At 37.6% G+C, this 18,347-nt stretch overlaps 2 protein-coding genes and 1 long non-coding RNA gene across 3 annotated transcripts in view; 1 reads left to right on the forward strand and 2 right to left on the reverse strand.

The window, feature by feature from the left end:
- The window catches only part of LOC126926987 (A disintegrin and metalloproteinase with thrombospondin motifs 3-like), a 120,878-nt gene that overhangs the window by 18,012 nt on the left and 84,519 nt on the right, over nucleotides 1-18,347 (reverse strand). The window lies entirely within an intron of this gene.
- Nucleotides 12,277-18,347, forward strand: part of LOC126926969 (uncharacterized) — an 85,502-nt gene continuing 79,431 nt past the window's right edge. Inside the window, exon 1 of the mRNA XM_050743268.1 lies at nucleotides 12,277-12,552. The gene's annotated coding sequence lies outside the window, so the exon portion shown is untranslated. The remainder of the gene's footprint in view (nucleotides 12,553-18,347) is intronic.
- LOC126926993 (uncharacterized) lies at nucleotides 15,074-17,466 on the reverse strand. The gene is made up of 4 exons (XR_007715054.1): nucleotides 17,172-17,466; nucleotides 16,393-16,517; nucleotides 15,832-15,924; nucleotides 15,074-15,198 (listed from the first exon to the last, which is right to left on the reverse strand). It is a non-coding gene; the product is annotated as an uncharacterized LOC126926993 (long non-coding RNA).

An 18,347-nucleotide genomic window follows, 5' to 3' on the forward strand; every position in this document is an offset into this window, starting at 1 on the left:
TCTAAACGGGAAATTATAAGTCTTTGGTGCAATGTTTACCTGAACGTCCTGAGCTACCGATCTTTCTTCTTCAGTCTTTAAATCTTAAATCTTCAGTCTTTACAATCTTAAACAACTATTCTATAACCTTGTCTGTCTCTCTAATGTAACTCTCTGTCCGTCCGTCTGGGGAACACGTACTTCTTCAACTGCTCGTCCGTATCGATCTCTCCGTTAAACACAGCCTGTCGTGCTACCCGTGTTACGTCGCCTAAACATCTGCATGCCAGCCCTCGCGACCGGACAGCCAGCGGCCTGCGTAACGTCACTCCGACCCTCAATAAACCTAAGGACCCAATATATTCTTTCGCTGTCACTGTATTGTATCAACAGGCGTCTTCATTCAACCCCTTTGTCCTGAAGAATTTCTTAAGCCAAACATATTTTCGAAGCACATCTGGTTTTTAGAGAGGTCCTTGGGTTTATTAGGCGCGCTGAAAAAATACGGAGAAAGCGAACACGCACCCATCGGGAAGAATCGAATAGCTAGCTAATAAAACAATCAGGTTTTTCCATGAACAAGGTCACCTATCAACCACGATGGTAGGAGGCCTTCAAGTATCAGCGTAGGGCATAACCAATCGACATCGCGGATCGTTACCCTCACTTTTCTTAACGAAAAGTGTGAACAACGAATCCGCGTTCGTCATGCAAAAGGGCACACCCACACTGAACTTTCTTCCATCTCAACGCAAGAGCGACCAGCTAGTCAAAATTCTAACGCCTAACGTCTAACTCTGAACAGAACGCCAATTCAAGTCGATCCGTGACATTGCCAAACATTCGCTTATTCTATTAAGTATCATATCGTGCTACGTCCACCAAGAGACTAAGTTCAATTGTAAGAGCATTGCTCTATATTGTATACATCTATATTATCTGCATGCGATAAAGTTGTTAATTGTTTATATCTTTTCAACGGCGTTACTACTTTGTGTGATTGTATAAAGTGCTGGAAATATACATTATTATAACTCTGACTCCCAGTGTTATACCGCATTAACCACCCCGATTATCCTAACCGAAATACGGGGATCGAACTATTCGTGGTGTCGATTATTCTAATCGTAACGGGAATTTACGACTCCCGTTGACGCGTATTCTAACGACCGCGTCTCCCCGCGATAGCTCGAATTTACAACCCGTAAAATAAAAAGAATCCCTATCCTACATGAACTCTAGGGATTTCACATATTTACTAAATTTAGTTTTCTAGTTTATTACGCAAATTCTAGTTAACTGTAAATTTCAATGTTTATAATAAATAATTAAAATCTCTTTCATTTTAATCATTTAAACTACTATAACTTATTACGATTTGCGCTTTGAATAGTTAATCAACAGAGTTCAGTCTAACGAAAAAGTATTCCGTCCACAGCGATCGTCAGCGCTAGACACGCGCCGTCCGTACGGACGACATAGGCCGTGAGTATTCAGCACTCAAAGGGTTTATCGTCTGTGATAAAGCTTTTAGTTTCGAAAGCTCTGTTAAACTCGTTATGGTAAAATTAATAGACACTATAATCTTAACGAATTATCTTTTGTATTCGTAAGAGGCCCGACGATTTCTTTATTATGGGAAAATAATTTCAGCGATATTTTTCGCTTTTAACGCGTTTGCAGCGCGTACGCGTATATCCTTGCCTGTTGCGCGTTATACGTTTTAACGTATGTGCATAATTTTCTATCTACCAAATACGCGCAGCATTTAACGAAGCAGAGCGAAACGTTTGTAAAATTGAAATGTTAGAACGATGTTTCCGATAAAATTCTTTGTTCCCGGCAGGTCGAACTGCGAGACCGATGCGTTTAAAAGTGCAATTTTCGAGGAATTAAACGCACGAAATTCTGAATATTAGTTCCTTCGTTATGCCTTTGTCATATTCGTTTCTATCTTTATCATTATTCGACAGGTTATTCGCAACTCGTGCAACGAAATAGGAGGATATCCATACGTTGATCCAAATTTCTTCTTTCAATCATATAATTGGCTTTCTTTTGCATAAAACGATATTATCGAAACGTTATCATAGATATAATCTGGTTCTGGAAAAAATCGAAGAACGTCGTGTGAAAATCGATTTTAATTTAAATTGTCTTAAATATCCTTTAACGAATACGTCGTATTCTTTCGTTCTATTACGTTTAAATTAACAGTTATCGTCCTTTATGTCGGCCATTTCCTTCGTTTACGTTCTTTTTCACTTTCTGCCGTAATAGATCAGCCACGGATAGTCCATTTCGACGAATAGTTTCTCTCGATCGACGTGGAAACCGTCGAAAAGAAAGATTCAGGATATTGTAGCCGTTCGCCGATAAGGAGCGCCATTTACGCCGAAGGAGATCCGTTCTCTTAGAACGTTCATAGAGCTCTGGGTCTTTTCGTTCTATAGGATTAATATAAATCTAGAAATTGTACAGCCCAACTTTAAGTCTATCGCAGCTTCGTTCGAACGACGTTACATCGTCCTGTACAAATTTCGATTCCTCCGATGAAACGTGTATTCACAGCAAAGTACATTTTTCTGTAATCTTATTATGGCTTGCGAAAGTGTTCGAATAATCATGATCGTTCCGAGGTGACGCGTATCACACGAACAATAGAAAACTCGGAAAATACCGAAAGGTCGGATGTTACCGGCGTTCGTACGGTAAAATCGTAAAATTGATTTCGATAACTTAACATCGTACGTGCGTTTCAGTTTAGTTGACTATTTGATCGATTAAAAGTTCAATTAATCTATTTACTTTGTTCGCGCGGTGCCGGCGTTAAAATTTCGAAAAAAAAACGCGCAGTTAGGAGAAAGCTGGAAACACATCGTATAATACGAGACTCGGATAGCCGAAACTTCACTGAGCTGGCGGAAATTTTGCGTAGGATCGCGTACTATGCCAAACATTTTGAAATCCCGTTAACGCTGTAACGAGACACGACTGTCATGATTATGTTCGTTACATCAGTTGCGACTCTTCAATTTTTGTACTTTCGAGTCTGTCCCTATTTTAGCGATAATAAAACATATTTGTAACGTTGGGAGAAGATTTTTAATCAAGAAAATTGAAACGAAAATGTGCGATCTTTTTTCATTTTCTTCAAAACGAAGGTATCCTCTAACGTTGTAAGAACGTAATTGGGTCGACCCATACATAACTCGAGCTGAAATGATCGAAAGGGCGTAGCAGGCTTTTTTTTTTATTTATTACAAGCGTACAGTTTTGTCAGGTTCAGCCAAATATTAGGTTGCCCCAAAAGTGTCTTTCCTCTACGAATATGTCTTTTACGACAATGCATCTTTATACAAACACGACAGCTAATCTGTCAAATGTCGTGGTCTTTACCTTAATAGAACAAAATGGAACGTACGTAGTTCGATAAAATAAAGGAAACAAGAAACGTCGTGCGTCTATTATTCTCTTATAAAACGAAAGACTCTTTTGTTGTACAACCTGATATTTGAACTATCGATAATTTTCGAGAAAGGTCCTGTAACTTCCATATACATTTTCCGATCCATTTCAAATTTTTCCAATACAATTGTTGGGAATATGATACATTTACACTGTACATGTGAATGTGTGTGTAAGCATCAGAGGACGTCCGGGTCTTGGTTGAGACAAAAGACAAGAGCCAGTCGTTAGAAGTATCTGGAAGAGTCGGTTGACAACAAGCGTGCGTGCGAGTAGGTTTTTGAGGTCTTAAGAGTATAAGATATATGTATAACAGTTGTGTGCTAAATAAAGGGAATTATTTGTATTTCCGAATCCATTCTATATCTTTTCAGCATAATATATTTAAAGAAAAAGATTGATCGTACCTTCTGATCTGAAAAAATAGCTCTGTTTTTATACATTATACATTATACATGTGTATGGGAATTAACTAGTGTCTATATAGTTTCACACTGACAAAATAGTTTCGAGTTACTTGAAAATAGTTGCTTGATTCAAGCAACTGTACGCGTTAACAAAATAGTTCCAACTTACTTGAAAATAGTTGCTTGATTCAAGCAACTGTACGCGTTAACAAAATAGCTTCGAGTTATTTGAAAATACTTGCTTCACTCAACTGCACACATTAATAAAGTAGTTTCAAGTTACTTGAAAATAGTTGCTTGATTGAGGTAACTTGACCAATCTGAATCATCATAAAAACTTGGAAGGATATTTCAGACAAAATTACAGGTTCACATTGGCAAAATGATTTTAACTTACTTGAAAATAGTTGCTTGATTCAAGCAACTGTACACGTTAACAAAATAGTTTCAAGTAACTTGAAAATAGTTGCTTGATTCAGGTAACTTGACCAATCTGAATCATCATAAAAACTTGGAAAGATATTTCAAGCAAAATTACAGATTCACATTGGTAAAATAATAGGTTCACATTGACAAAATGGTTTCGAATTGCTTGAATTCAAATCGTTTGACGAAGCAACATGACCAATCTGAATAGTTTAATTGTCATCTTTATCCAAGACTCGCATAGTCAATCGAGCCATTCGGAAATCACATTGACCAACTCCAAAATTGAAAAGTAGAGAAAAGTAATTACAAGTATCGCAAGTGGTGAGACAATATGCGATAAAAATGAAAAGATGAGCGTAGCGTTAAGCTCTAAGGAACTAGAGGTTTTGTGAGAATCAATCGTGTACTTGGACGATGAAATTGCGAAATTATGAGATTGTCCAAAGATGAAGTTGGTCAATTTGACTTTCGCCAGGCTCGATCGTCACTACGACAGTTCTCGCGTATCGAAACTATCTTGATGTTTGTGTGGACAGGTGAGACGAATGAGCGATCGTGGCGGAGAAGGATCAGGACATTCGGTCGTTACGATGGAATCAGTGTTACCGACTTTATTTGGCCGTCGCGAATCAGTCGCCTGTTTTCCTTTTGGAGGCGTGACGAGAATATTACCAAATCGTCGAGACCCAGCGTCCAGAATGTCCGCACCACCGAGCGGTAGAGGAAATACGCACTATCTTCGGTTGGACATTATGGACGACATCGCATACCTAAGAGCGAGGGAGGTAAGGATCTTTCGTTTATTCTTTTTCACTTTCTACCGTAATAGATCAGCCACAGATAGTCCACTTCGACGAATAGTTTTTTTCGATCGACGAGGAAACCGTCGAAAAGAAAGATTTAGGATATTGCAGCCGTTCGCCGATCAGGAGCGCCATTTACGCCGAAGGAGATCCGTTCTCTTAGAACGTTCATAGAGTCGCCTGTCTACCGTATTGGGTCTGCCTCCCTGCTATTCCTTTGTCTATATGCTGTCGATGGCTTCAGCGCTTGAGAAAGCTAAAAAGACCAGATGTGGAGTTTTCCTAGAAGTGGTGACCACTTCAACAAAAATAAACGAAAGATCCTTACCTCCCTCGCTCTTAGGTATGCGATGTCGTCCATAATGTCCAACCGAAGATAGTGCGTACTTCTTCTACCGCTCGGTGGTGCGGACATTCTGGACGCTGGGTCTCGACGATTTGGTAATATTCTCGTCACGCCTCCAAAAGGAAAACAGGCGGCTGATTCGCGACGGCCAAACAAAGTCGGTAACACTGATTCCATCGTAACGACCGAATGTCCTGATCCTTCTCCGCCACGATCGCTCATTCGTCTCACCTGTCCACACAAACATCAAAATAGTTTCGATACGCGAGAACTGTCGTAGTGACGATCGAGCCTGGCGAAAGTCAAATTGACCAACTTCATCTTTGGACAATCTCATAATTTCGCAATTTCATCGTCCAAGTACACGATTGATTCTCACAAAACCTCTAGTTTCTTAGAGCTTAACGCCACGCTCATCTTTTCACTTTTATCGCATATTGTCTCACCACTTGCGATACTTGTAATTACTTTTCTCTACTTTTCAATTTTGGAGTTGGTCAATGTGATTTCCAAATGGCTCGATTGACTATGCGAGTCTTGGATAAAGATGACAATTAAACTATTCAGATTAGTCATGTTTATTATTTTCCTATCCTTATTTTTTATAGACTTAAAACAAAAAACAAACAACAAAGAAATCTACAACATCAATCGGCTGATGAACTCCATAGTTAAGTTCGAGCCACCTCTTGTAAAGAAAGAAATAATACAATGCAAAAGGTGCCAAAGGTACGGCCACACGCAGAAATACTGCAATCATAACTTCCGGTGCGTAAAATGTGCAGGTAATCACCCCACTGACCAACGCACTAAATCCCCGGAAACCCCCGCCAAGTGTATCCACTGTCAAGGAGAGCATCCTGCGAACTACAAAGGATGCTCAGCCTACAAAACACTACATAATATAAAGTATCCAAAACTGAGACCCAAGGACATAACCACACAAGAACCTAAACACCAAAAACTCACCACACCAACAGTATCCTATGCGCAGGCAACGCAAGGAAATGTAAACAACTCGAAAACACACAGTGTACACACAGAAAATAGAATTCCCACCCCACAAAACACAGACAACTTTACCAGACTCGAAAAACTTATCGAGAAGCAAACTGAGCAAATTAACAACTTGCTGTCACTACTCACACTCTTCATGGACAAATTTATACGCACAGAAGCAAAATAAAACCAATGCGAATAGCTCTGTGGAACGCCAACGGTCTAGCTCAGCACAAATTTGAACTAGAACTATTCTTAAAACAACAGCAAATCGATGTGATGCTCATATCCGAAACCCACTTCACCGACAAAAACTACCTCAAAATACACGGCTACAACTTCTACCACCCAACACCCGAGCGGAAAGGCCCACGGCGGCACCGGAATCATAATCAAATCAAACATCAAGCACTACGAACTTCCACCATTCCAGAAAGACTACCTCCAAGCAACAAACGTAGCAATAGAAGACTGTCATGGTACAATCACCACTTCAGCTGTATACTGCCCTCCCAGACACTCCATCGCCAAAGAAGACTTTGACAACTTCCTGGACACCCTGGGCAATAGATTCATAGCCGGAGGAGACTACAACGCCAAACACACCCAATGGGGCAGCAGACTGGTTACAGTAAGAGGCAAAAACCTCCTCAACAGCATAATAACCAACAACCTCAACTACCTTACCACATACGAACCCACACACTGGCTCACCGACACAAACAAAATACACGATCTCTTTGATTTCCTCATAACTATAAATATCTCGTCAAGACACGTCCAAATCAATTCCTCGGCTGATCTCTCCTCCGACCATTCCCCCGTGATAGTAACAGTCATTTCAACAATCATCGAGAATACACCTAATGGCTCCATTCATAACCAACACACCAACTGGCAGCTCTTTAGAGAAATCTTCACACACACAACTTCAGCCTCAACTTCACTAAAAACCAATGAAGAAATCGAAGCAGCCACGGAATACCTAAACACGAGCATAATAAACGCTATCCGCTACTCCACACCGGCAATAACGTCCATCAGCAAACACGAATATCCCCAGTACATATTAAAAAAAATAGCAGAAAAACGTAGACTAAGAAGAGTATGGCAGACCCATAGAACACCGGAGGACAAACGCAAACTAAACAACGCAACTAGAAAACTATCCAAAACCATAAAAAACTACAATAATGACTGTTTTCACAAATATCTCGCCAGCTTGTCCCCCACAGCCGACTCCAACTACTCACTATGGAAGGCCTCCAAGAAACTCACGCGCCCCCCACAAATAATACCTCCAATCCGCCGCCCGCAAGGCGGATGGGCGCGTAGCCCTATAGAAAAAGCCAACCTACTTGCCAAACACTTGTCTGAAGTATTCAAACCCTATTCCTCCGTAGCTGCTGCAGACGTTACCGAACACCTGCACACTCCCTTCCAAATGTCCCCTCCTATTGAGCCCTTCACTTCTGCAGAGATTATACAAGCAATCAATCGCCTAAACCCCAAGAAAGCAGCAGGTCACGACCTAATAGGAAATAAAGCAATCAAGGAACTTCCCATAAAAGGAATTGCACTCGTCGCATCAATATTCAACGCTATCCTCCGCCTTCAACACATTCCCAAGGCTTGGAAAATCTCACTAATCACCCTCATCCCTAAACCCGGGATTTAAACCAATATATGAAACCACCTCCTATCGCCCAATCAGTCTTTTACCTACCCTGTCTAAACTATTCGAGAGAATGCTCACGAATCGTCTCCTCCCACTCCTAGAAGAATTGAAAACACTCCCAGACCACCAATTCGGCTTCCGAAAACAACACTCAACAGTAGAGCAAATCCACTGCATAACCCACATGATCAGCCAAACCCTTGAAAAGAAAAAATACTGTTCAGCGGTATTCCTAGACATCCAACAGGCATTCGACAAAGTATGGCATGAAGGGCTACTCTACAAGATCAAAAAGATCCTACCCCATCCATACTACTCCATCTTAAAATCCTACCTAACCAACAGACAATTCATAGTTAAATGCCTAGGCGCCTCTTCCGCAACATTCCCAATAGAATCCGGCATACCCCAAGGTAGTGTCCTCGGACCCCTACTGTTCTCCATCTACACTGCCGACTTACCTATATCAAACGAGGTAACAATAGCAACATTTGCCGACGACACAGCACTATTAGCTACACACGCAGACCCGGCAATTGCCTCATCCACTCTCCAGCGAAGTCTCGACTCCATGGAAAAGTGGTTCCAAAAATGGGGTTTTAAAATAAACGAAAAAAAATCCTCCCGTGTAACCTTCACGCTCCGAAAACAAACCTGCCCCCAGGTCACCATTAACAACGCAATAATCCCAAGCAAGGACTCCGTAAGATACCTGAGCATGACCCTGGACAGGAGGCTAACTTGGAAAAAACATATCTCAGAGAAATCAAAGCAATTGAAGGAAAAACTAAGAAAATTCTATTGGCTCACGGGCCGACGCTCCAAACTAAACATACAGAACAAAATAACCCTCTACAAGGCCGTAATAAAACCTGTCTGGACCTACGGAATCCAACTATGGGGAACAGCAAGTAATTCCAACATTGAAATACTCCAACGCTTCCAATCGAAAACGCTAAAATCCCTATTAAATGCACCCTGGTATGTTACCAACGAAACAATCCACCGCGACCTCAAAATATCTACAGTCAAAGATGAAATACACAAGTTCAGAAGCAGATATAACACGATGAACAAGAGTCAACAACCACAACAACCCACTAGTCACCCAACTACTGGACACGACGGACCAGATCCGCAGACTAAAAAGAAAATACCCTCTAGATTAAATCCTTAGTTTCTACTAGAACCAACAATATAAAACTATTATAATCCATGTCATTGTATCACGCCAAACTAAGTTACTGAAAATTCTCAACGAGAATTGATTGTAAATATTCTAATAAATAAAAAAAAAAACATCTTCTCAATTGCGCTACCAAATACCTGCGGACAAAATTGTTCTTATAAATTTATGAATATTATGTGTTTACGTATTTGAATGAAAAGTGTTTTTCTTCACTTCACTTCAATGTAACGAGACGTGTCTATCATGATTACACCGGTAAAAATTGAGACTAATTTGGAAATATATATATGGAAGCTAGAAGATGCTTATTGCAGACGTACACATAGCAAAAAACTAATGTACAATGTAAAGAGTATTTTTAAACATATGATTGATTAGGGGTAAAAATGCTGCTACTAAAAATATTGTGACTTATTTATACAATACATAATTAACTGTCCAAATACCGATGGTAATCAATAAGCATCTTATAATTCCTATTTACATTTGTTTCAAAAGTTTCTTTCGTTTCATAAGGAAATAATAGATGCACGACACTTTTTGTTTTATATTATTCTATCGATTTATGTATGATCTATTTTGTAGTAATAGAACAAAACGAAAGAAACTTTTGAGACAGCCTAATGCATCTTGAAATTCATGAAAAGCTTCAACAAAATATTCATGGAAAGTTCCTGTAAGCGTACTTTCGTGAGCCGTTATATGTATAATAATTCGTTACAATGTTAGTGATAGCTTGGAAAGTGAACTATTTTTATTATACATCTTTTTACTGTCCATATTACGCTCATAGGTACTCTAAAACGCCGCGATACTAACTCTTATCTATCATGTTTACGAATGCCTATAATTTGTGAAACCGCTTCTGATTTTACGGAAATTTTGCAGTTGCTTGATGAATGAAACAGATTTGTTAAGAGAATCACATGTTATAGATACCTGAACTGTGATTTATTTAATATATCTTTTCTGATTTGTTATCCTGCAACATTTCCATGTTTTACGAAGCTTTAAATTAAATTTCACAAGTTTATTTTCCTTAAGCTAAAGACGATGCTAGTGAAATATTTATTTCTGAAGTAAAAAGTAAAAATATAGCTTACATATTGCTTGTATTTAATCATGTATTACGATTAATCCTGTTGCGATACTCGTATATTTCAGTTAGGCTCTGGTTTTAGTAAACAAGAAAGATGTATAATATCTTAAGAGGATGTTTAGCATGAAATCATGCTAATAAGAAGTTTTTCATGTTTTTCTTCAGGCTTAAAATATTTTTTAATGTTGTGAAAAAATTGGGTTGAAAATGAATAAAAGGGTGCAACAGGGTATTTAAACAAACTAATGTCTCCTATATGAATAAGTCGAGTGATATGCTGTAAATTATTTTCACAAAAAGACACCCATTTTTATTATTGTTTTCTAAACAAAATTCAATATGATTTGTTATACCTGTAATAGGAAGTTTCTTTAACTAACATTTAGTTATCGATCCTATTTTTATTGAAGTTTAACAATACTGTTCAATGTTAATAATTATTAATTTATAAGTGAAGGGTAATTCCAACGAAGAAAGATATCATTTGCAAACAAATAGTTTCAGATGAAATCAGCATTGGTACTGTAAATTTAAGATATTATAAATCTAATATGTATTGTATCGCAAAGCGGGATTCATGATGAAAAATTAAATATAAAAGTCCATGAAATTTCGCAAATTTAAACATCTCAGTTGATACAGCTTTAATAAATGTGGACAAAAGTTTAGTCTATCTTTATATTTAAATAACGCATGATATTTAATTCTACAGTATAATTAAACAAAGATTCGAAGCTGAAAATTTCGAAATATAATTGAACAATATATCGTACAATAAATGTTATATGATGTTCTGTAAAGGAGAATTGCATTTTTATGAAGAGGATCAAAGATAAAAGAGATTTTTGTTGAACGATACGACCGTTTCGAAATTCCATTTTGATCTTGTGTATGTATAGTGTATCTCGTACAAAAGATATTACAACAAGCGTCCAGTCATAATGTGAAACATTAATCAAAATTTCTAATCTCGAGTGTTTCAAGCCCCAGAACTCATCTTAATAAATATAAGAAGGACAGATTAAATTCAATCTTATTTTTCTAATTTTCTCGTTAATAATTAAATATGAGCATCAATCAATCAATAGTTCATAATGCACGGTATAATGCGTGTATAACATTCATCTGATTTCAATTAACTTACGTTTAAGCAAAATAATTATTCGAACTAGTTTATCATTCACATTATTACACATTTTAATTGTATATATATCTAGTACAACATAGAAAGGATGTTTTAGGATTATGAGTATTCCTTTAATTTTTAAGAAGAACAATAAGTATGCATAGTATTTCTTTTATCTCATATTCTAATTTCACCACATTTAATTTTCTAAAGAAAGATGATCTATTTATTTTAGATAACGCAAATCCTTTATTTTAGATATGCAAAGTCAAATATATTTTTGTCAATAAAGACACAAAAAATCTTAGATGTCTAAATGTCAGCTTTAAGAACAGTAGACTTGCCTGCCTTCAAACTTAAATGTCCTTTCCAGTAGTAAAACTTAAAATGACATTAACAACGGCAGTAATATTTACGCCTACAGATGGAGGATATTAGACTTCGATTAAAATACAAGTAGCTCAATAAATATGAGTCTAAGTACGATGGTTAAAGAATAACGATTCGTCATTCTTTATTCCAGCGCTTAATGCTATCCTTCTTTCAACAAATACAATCCTAGAACAATGCCGCTGAAGAGAAATGTTATGCGTGAATTTATTTGCCTTTGCGGGACGAAGGTATATTAAATTATTAAATGAAAATATTAAATGAAAATGAATATGTATAATTGTGTGTATAAAAATTGATATATGTATGTATGTATAAAATATATATATTTATGTATATATATATATATATATTTGGTTGGCGTTAACATTAGAGTTAGGTTTAAGGGCGTGAAACGAATCCCTATTGGCGCTAGACGTGATCGTTATGCAATAGAGGAGATATTTACTAGTGCAAATATGACTATGATGGAATTGGACAAGTAATCGCGATAATTAGATACTCGAGAAGCAAATGACAATGATCCTAGGCTCAATAACGAATCCGCGGTCAACGGGATGACGAACTTTACCCTTCGTTAGCGTCTAAGTTACACTGTATGTTAGAGCAAGGGGCAATTATTACGTATACGAAAGACAGGTCGATTGCCGATGAGATGGCACTAGAGAGAGTGGCTCTCCGTCGCGGTGACGCTGTCGAAGAAATCTATGATGGGTGTGCCTAAGGGCACGATCATGAGAGTCCCAAGAGATCATCGGATTCGCGGAGAAAAGTCTTCGTTCGAAGGGTGAGGGAAATTGAAGTTGCTGTTAATTGGTCAATTTCCATGTTGGTGGTTAGAGAAAGATATTAGCTGTCCTTGGAAAAAGTTGCTAGCGGGAAGCGTCGTTCGTGGAAGGATAGATTTCTCTTATCTTCCCGTAGTTGGGGCACAGGCTATTTGTCTATTTGAAAGACTTTGTATAATTGAAACTTAATATTCGTAGCCGGTCCTCGCCCAGCTAAACATATACTGTGAAGATGCGTTGGCATCTGGCAATCATCTTACCCGAAGGACAAAGTCTGCGTGTGGCGAGCCACGGGGCAGAAACCATTGAAACGTTTACCGTCGTGCCCTGTCCCAAGTATTTCTTTTAAGAAGAGCTATAGAATTACTTCATGCCTTTGTTAGACAAAACGTTCATCCCTTTGACCGCGGCTACGTTCGGCGACTGATTGTCGCCTCGAGCCCGAGCTCACTATCATAAATCTCAAATAAATACAGTCGGATCGAATGACAACAGTTTCTTAATATGGCTATGGTGAAATCTAAATTTCAATACTAGGGGTCTTCCCAAAGTTCCAAAGGGAAGGTTCCGGTATTCTTTCATCTCCGACATATATATATTATTATAATGACTTATTTTAATAATGACTTAATTTGTATAGTAAAAACAGCTAAAATCTCATGTAAGATTGTTGGGATGTTACGTGATATTTCTGTTGCATCATTGATTATCGTTATACTTTGAAAAATAATTAAGGAAGCGAACAATGCGTGGACGATTATGGTAGTTTTATTAATAAACGAACGTTTAATAGAGAATATGGATTTACTGGATAAATAAATGTTTCATTAAATGTAACTGTTACGTGCAGAATAATATGTTGTTACATGTATGAACTAAAGTTGATGTAATACGCATATTATATTTATGGTTTGAAAGAATTAATAAAATCTGCTGAGATTCAAACGTATGCTCTCCCTTTTATTCTATGAGAATTAAACATTTAGAAGATTTTATGAAAATGCACTAAACAATCAGAAGCATCTGTTTCTCCTTTTCTTTTTCTTTTTTTTTTTTAAATATGTTGATTGCCACGCGATTTTTATACTTATTTTGACTTGGATAGATAGATTAAAGCGTACCATACCAAGACATTTCATTCTTGCAAAATATTCTAGTCTATTTGCGTACCTAAACACCTAAACACCTAAACACCTAAACACTCAACGTGTTGAAGAATTTCTGTGCAAAACAATTCCATCGCTTTGTCACGCTTAACGGCTCAATCATCGAAACATGTATCATAACGCACGAATTATGATAAAAGAGAAACTGTCTTTCGAATAAAAGCAATCCGTTTGCCAGGTGCGCTTAAGGATGTACAGGACGTCGACGGAGCAAGTGTACGAAATACAGCCGCTGGAGGGTAACAGTTCCGCTCAACGTTACACTCAACAGCCGAAACAACGATTCTCTGAAAGGCCTACTCCGTCGGTTTCGCCGACGTCTTCTCTCCGAAAGCGCGTCTCGGAACTGCCAAGAGCCGCGAGTGCATCCGTTTCCGGTGCTGCGGGCATTGTCTGCTCTAATACGGATCTGATATCGATCCTAAGCTCGTTAGCGTCTTCCGCGACGGAAATCAACCGATGCGGCGAGGAAGCGCCGAGTTCGCGGGACGATAGCAAATCAAACTGGCCCGGAAAAACGACCGAACAGAAAGGAAGTCGATCGAAGAGCTTCCGTTCCAATAGCTTCGACGTGTCGACATTGCACGGAGCTAAAAGTAAGCTTAGCGGATCCTCGAAAGCCGCTATTTCGACCTTTATGGCACCGTCGAATTGGTTCACGAAGAGACACCAACCGATGTCGAAGAAGCCGGAAGATTTAGTAACGGCCAGTTTAAGTCTCAAGTTCGATAAATCGAAGGTAGTGAAGGCGGTGAAGGAAACGTTGGATAAAAAGTCCCCTAATAGCGAGGTCAAACACAAAGTTGTATGGGACAACACTAGTGGAACCAAAGTGGACGCTCAGCTAGGTTGTATTTCTCGTTACGATATCGTTTCTTGTTTAAGAGCCATCGTAGGTGGAAGGAGGAATGCAAGAACGCACATAATACGCAAAAATCTATGGCAGATTCAAAGAGCGTTGTGATATTCGGTAAAGATAATAAGTTCTCCTATGGAGATTTCATTTTTCAAATTATTCTCGTACAAGTACGTATTTGCATAAATAAATAACACACGGTCTCTGCGTAAATACCCAGGCCAGTTATAAATATTTCAGTTTACCAACGATATCTCAACATGTGGGACACTCACATGTGTGCTACTTCGTGAGCGATGATAAAGGCGCTGGTCAAGCCTTCGTCTCGATTTAACGCGCACGATCTCGAAAGACCTCCTATATCCAATCGCGTCAACCATACAGCAACATCGTGATTTACGTCCTTCGAGGACAGCATCTTTCTGTTCCATTTGTTCACGTTCTCGAGAGATCGTCTGGCATCGCCACGGCGGACCTACGACAACGTTTAATATTTTCTTAATAAAAGCTAGCAAATATTACGAAAATATTATATTTATTATTACATCATGCATTATATACTATATATAAATATTCGTCAATGATAATAAATATATGTGCAAGTAATCGTGTTGTTGATTGTAATCAAATGTAACTTGTAACGCTATTAGTATTTTAATCTTCCTGAAAAATGTTGAAATGTTGATTCGACAGCAGAGAAGAATAGCAGAAATAGAAAAGTAAAAGGAATCGCAAGTGTCGTATATCAATGATATTATCATAGGTCTATAACATTAAATTAAGATTCTTAAGAGATGAGAAAGGTTTAATAGTCGATTATACAGATATTTCGGATACACGATAAATGCGAGGTTTGTCAATGATCCGTGAAAATTGTTTGTTTGGAAATTTGTTTCCAAGGGATCGTTCACGGTTGTCCAATTTAACAAAATGGAACTCGTTGCATTTTATCGACCTAAAACGTCATGCGCAGATATTTTGACCTATATAATTTATATACCATACACTGTACAGATAAGTAGAAAATAAAATAATTGACACTCGCATATGCGTATCTCAGATAGTTACTACTTTAGTTAAATGATTTAATTTAATGGAAATCGCTTACCATAACGTCTCGTTTTTCCGCGTATAAAATCATTCGTACGATCACTAGAATCATGTTGGATTCGAGCGATGGGTCCATGTAAATTGCACTGACCTAGGATTAAAATACGTACGAAAATGTAACAGGCGTTAAAACAGTATTACAGCCTTACAAATAAATTATTATTCAAAACTCTCGTAAATACATCGTATCTTATATAATTTTCCTAAAAAATTAATTTTATTCGTTATATTTATCTTAGGAAATGTACGTTATTAATCTCAACAGCATTGGAAAACCAATTACCGAATGGCTGAAATTAATCGATTACAAAATTCCATTACGGATAAATTATTCGCTGAACTTTTTAAAAGATACGTGTAAGCTTTGAACAGTGTAAACAGAAAATACAGAGCTTCCATCCGAATATACGATCGAGATGTTTGAAAGCAAGTAGCGTACCTTGAAAATACAGAGATACGCATAACTCTGCCCTATGTTTCCCGGTTGCTCGCGTACATATGTAGGAGAAGGTATTCTATATCTAAGTATAATAACAGAATTTCGTTTGGTATTACTTACGATGTTTAAAAGAGCCAAGATATATTGCTGTACTCGAATTCCATGAAAATCTACCACGGAGTAATCAGCAGCTATTCCAAGCTCTAGCCATCGTGGCGGCGAATCCTTAGCAGTTGGTCTTTTCTCTAGAAATGACTTATCTTAGAAATCGACTTATCTTCCACGAAATTAGAAAGTCTACTCGACTCGACTTGATAGCTTAAACGCATGATTATTAAAAGCATAAATTAATATCTACGAGCAAGTATTCGTGGAATAATTATTATGATATAAATAATTATTTCAAAAGTATAATTTCAAAAATATCAATTCGGTATCACCGTGAATTTCATCCTGCAAATTTCTTTAAAATTCTTGACAAATTTTGGTAAACGTATTCCTCCAGCAAATTTGTCTATTTTTCTATTTTTTTACATTAAATTAGGCAAGATAGATAAAGATTCGTGCAATGGACAATATACATATGTGTAATAGACAGGGAATAATAAAATAAATTAAAAACAGCGAAATATAGATGAACGTGTAGAAGATCAAGCGAGAGTGGAACGCAATAGGGAGAATAATTGTAAACCGAGTTCCTTTTAAGGCTGAAGGTAAGCTATTCTTATATTACATGCTGTTATTATTACTTTTGTACACGATAGATTGGAATATCAGTACAATTTCTTTCTTTCAGTAATATTCGATGATTCGTTAATTTATTAACCGCTATATTGTACGTGGTAAGTAGAAAAGCAACGATTGTACAAGAATGGCATTTGGAAAAATATTTGACTTACTTGATAATCTGTTCCTTTGCCATTTAGGACCAGAGAAGTATCCAATTTCCTCGGGATTTGTTATTTTATATAGGTTGGGGTTGATAATCAATCTCGGATCCACTCGGATTGGTTATCACACCTTTTATTTTCTCTCTTATACAAAACACCAAATCACACAGCAAACATCTAAACTCTCCCAATGCGTCTTAGCAATTAAGGCGTGGTCGACTCCTATGACAAAAGAGCGTCGTTAGGAGTCGTACCAACATAACCCTAGTAACCTTTTAGTAACTAGCGGTCATACCAACTGAGCATTTCTCAACAGGATTTACGTCGATCGATAATTCTTCCACCATTGTATCGTTGTATTCTGTGGAGACATCGTCTTTTTCATCGTATAGAATCAATTTCTCAGCTTTTGGATATTCCACGTCGAAGACGTCACCGGAAAGATTATAAAATCCCTGAACATCGTGGCTTAAGGAATCGCGTTTGCTTCGTTTCGACTTTCTCTTACTTTCTACAACTTCAAATTTATTCGATTTCCCTGTAACCGAATTATCAACGTTTTACCACGTTTGCCTGTCTTATCTTCGCTATTCTCGTTACGGATAAAATGAAAAAATAGTTGCAAAATTTCTGAAATTGTAAATACGACCAGACTGGAACGTATCAACGACATATACGGTGTCACAAAATTGTGACAAGTCAATATTCCAGTTGTTAGTTTGTTGAATTTACGCCACCGCTGATTAAACGTATCACGCTTTAATAGAAAATTCAATTTCCCAGCGGGGAAAATGGAATTTTGCGCTAATTAAAGTATTGCGCTTTTGTACAAAATTCCATTGTTTTCTGTTGCCCGCGAAAATGCAATTTTACGACGGACATTTCAGACAAATTTCCATCAGACGGCTTTCCATCCGTAAAAAAGAATGCTATCTATAAAAGTGTCAATGGAAATTGATCAAAGTAACGTCAAACAAACCCGTTTAAACAGCGAGGTAAATAGACCAATTGCTTTTAACAAAACCTGTATCGTTGCTCTTAACCGTTCCACTTTTAAATATCAATCGGCGCTGTTCCTCATTAAAATTTCGATTTAAATCGAACGAGAAATACAGCGTAACACTCGGAATTTTCTATCGTTTCTCAACCATACTTCGAATATTTACGTCTCATTCTTCGATTCAT

Source organism: Bombus affinis, unplaced genomic scaffold (genome assembly GCF_024516045.1).
Source record: "Bombus affinis isolate iyBomAffi1 unplaced genomic scaffold, iyBomAffi1.2 ctg00000068.1, whole genome shotgun sequence".
NCBI classification, from domain to species: domain Eukaryota; kingdom Metazoa; phylum Arthropoda; class Insecta; order Hymenoptera; family Apidae; genus Bombus; species Bombus affinis.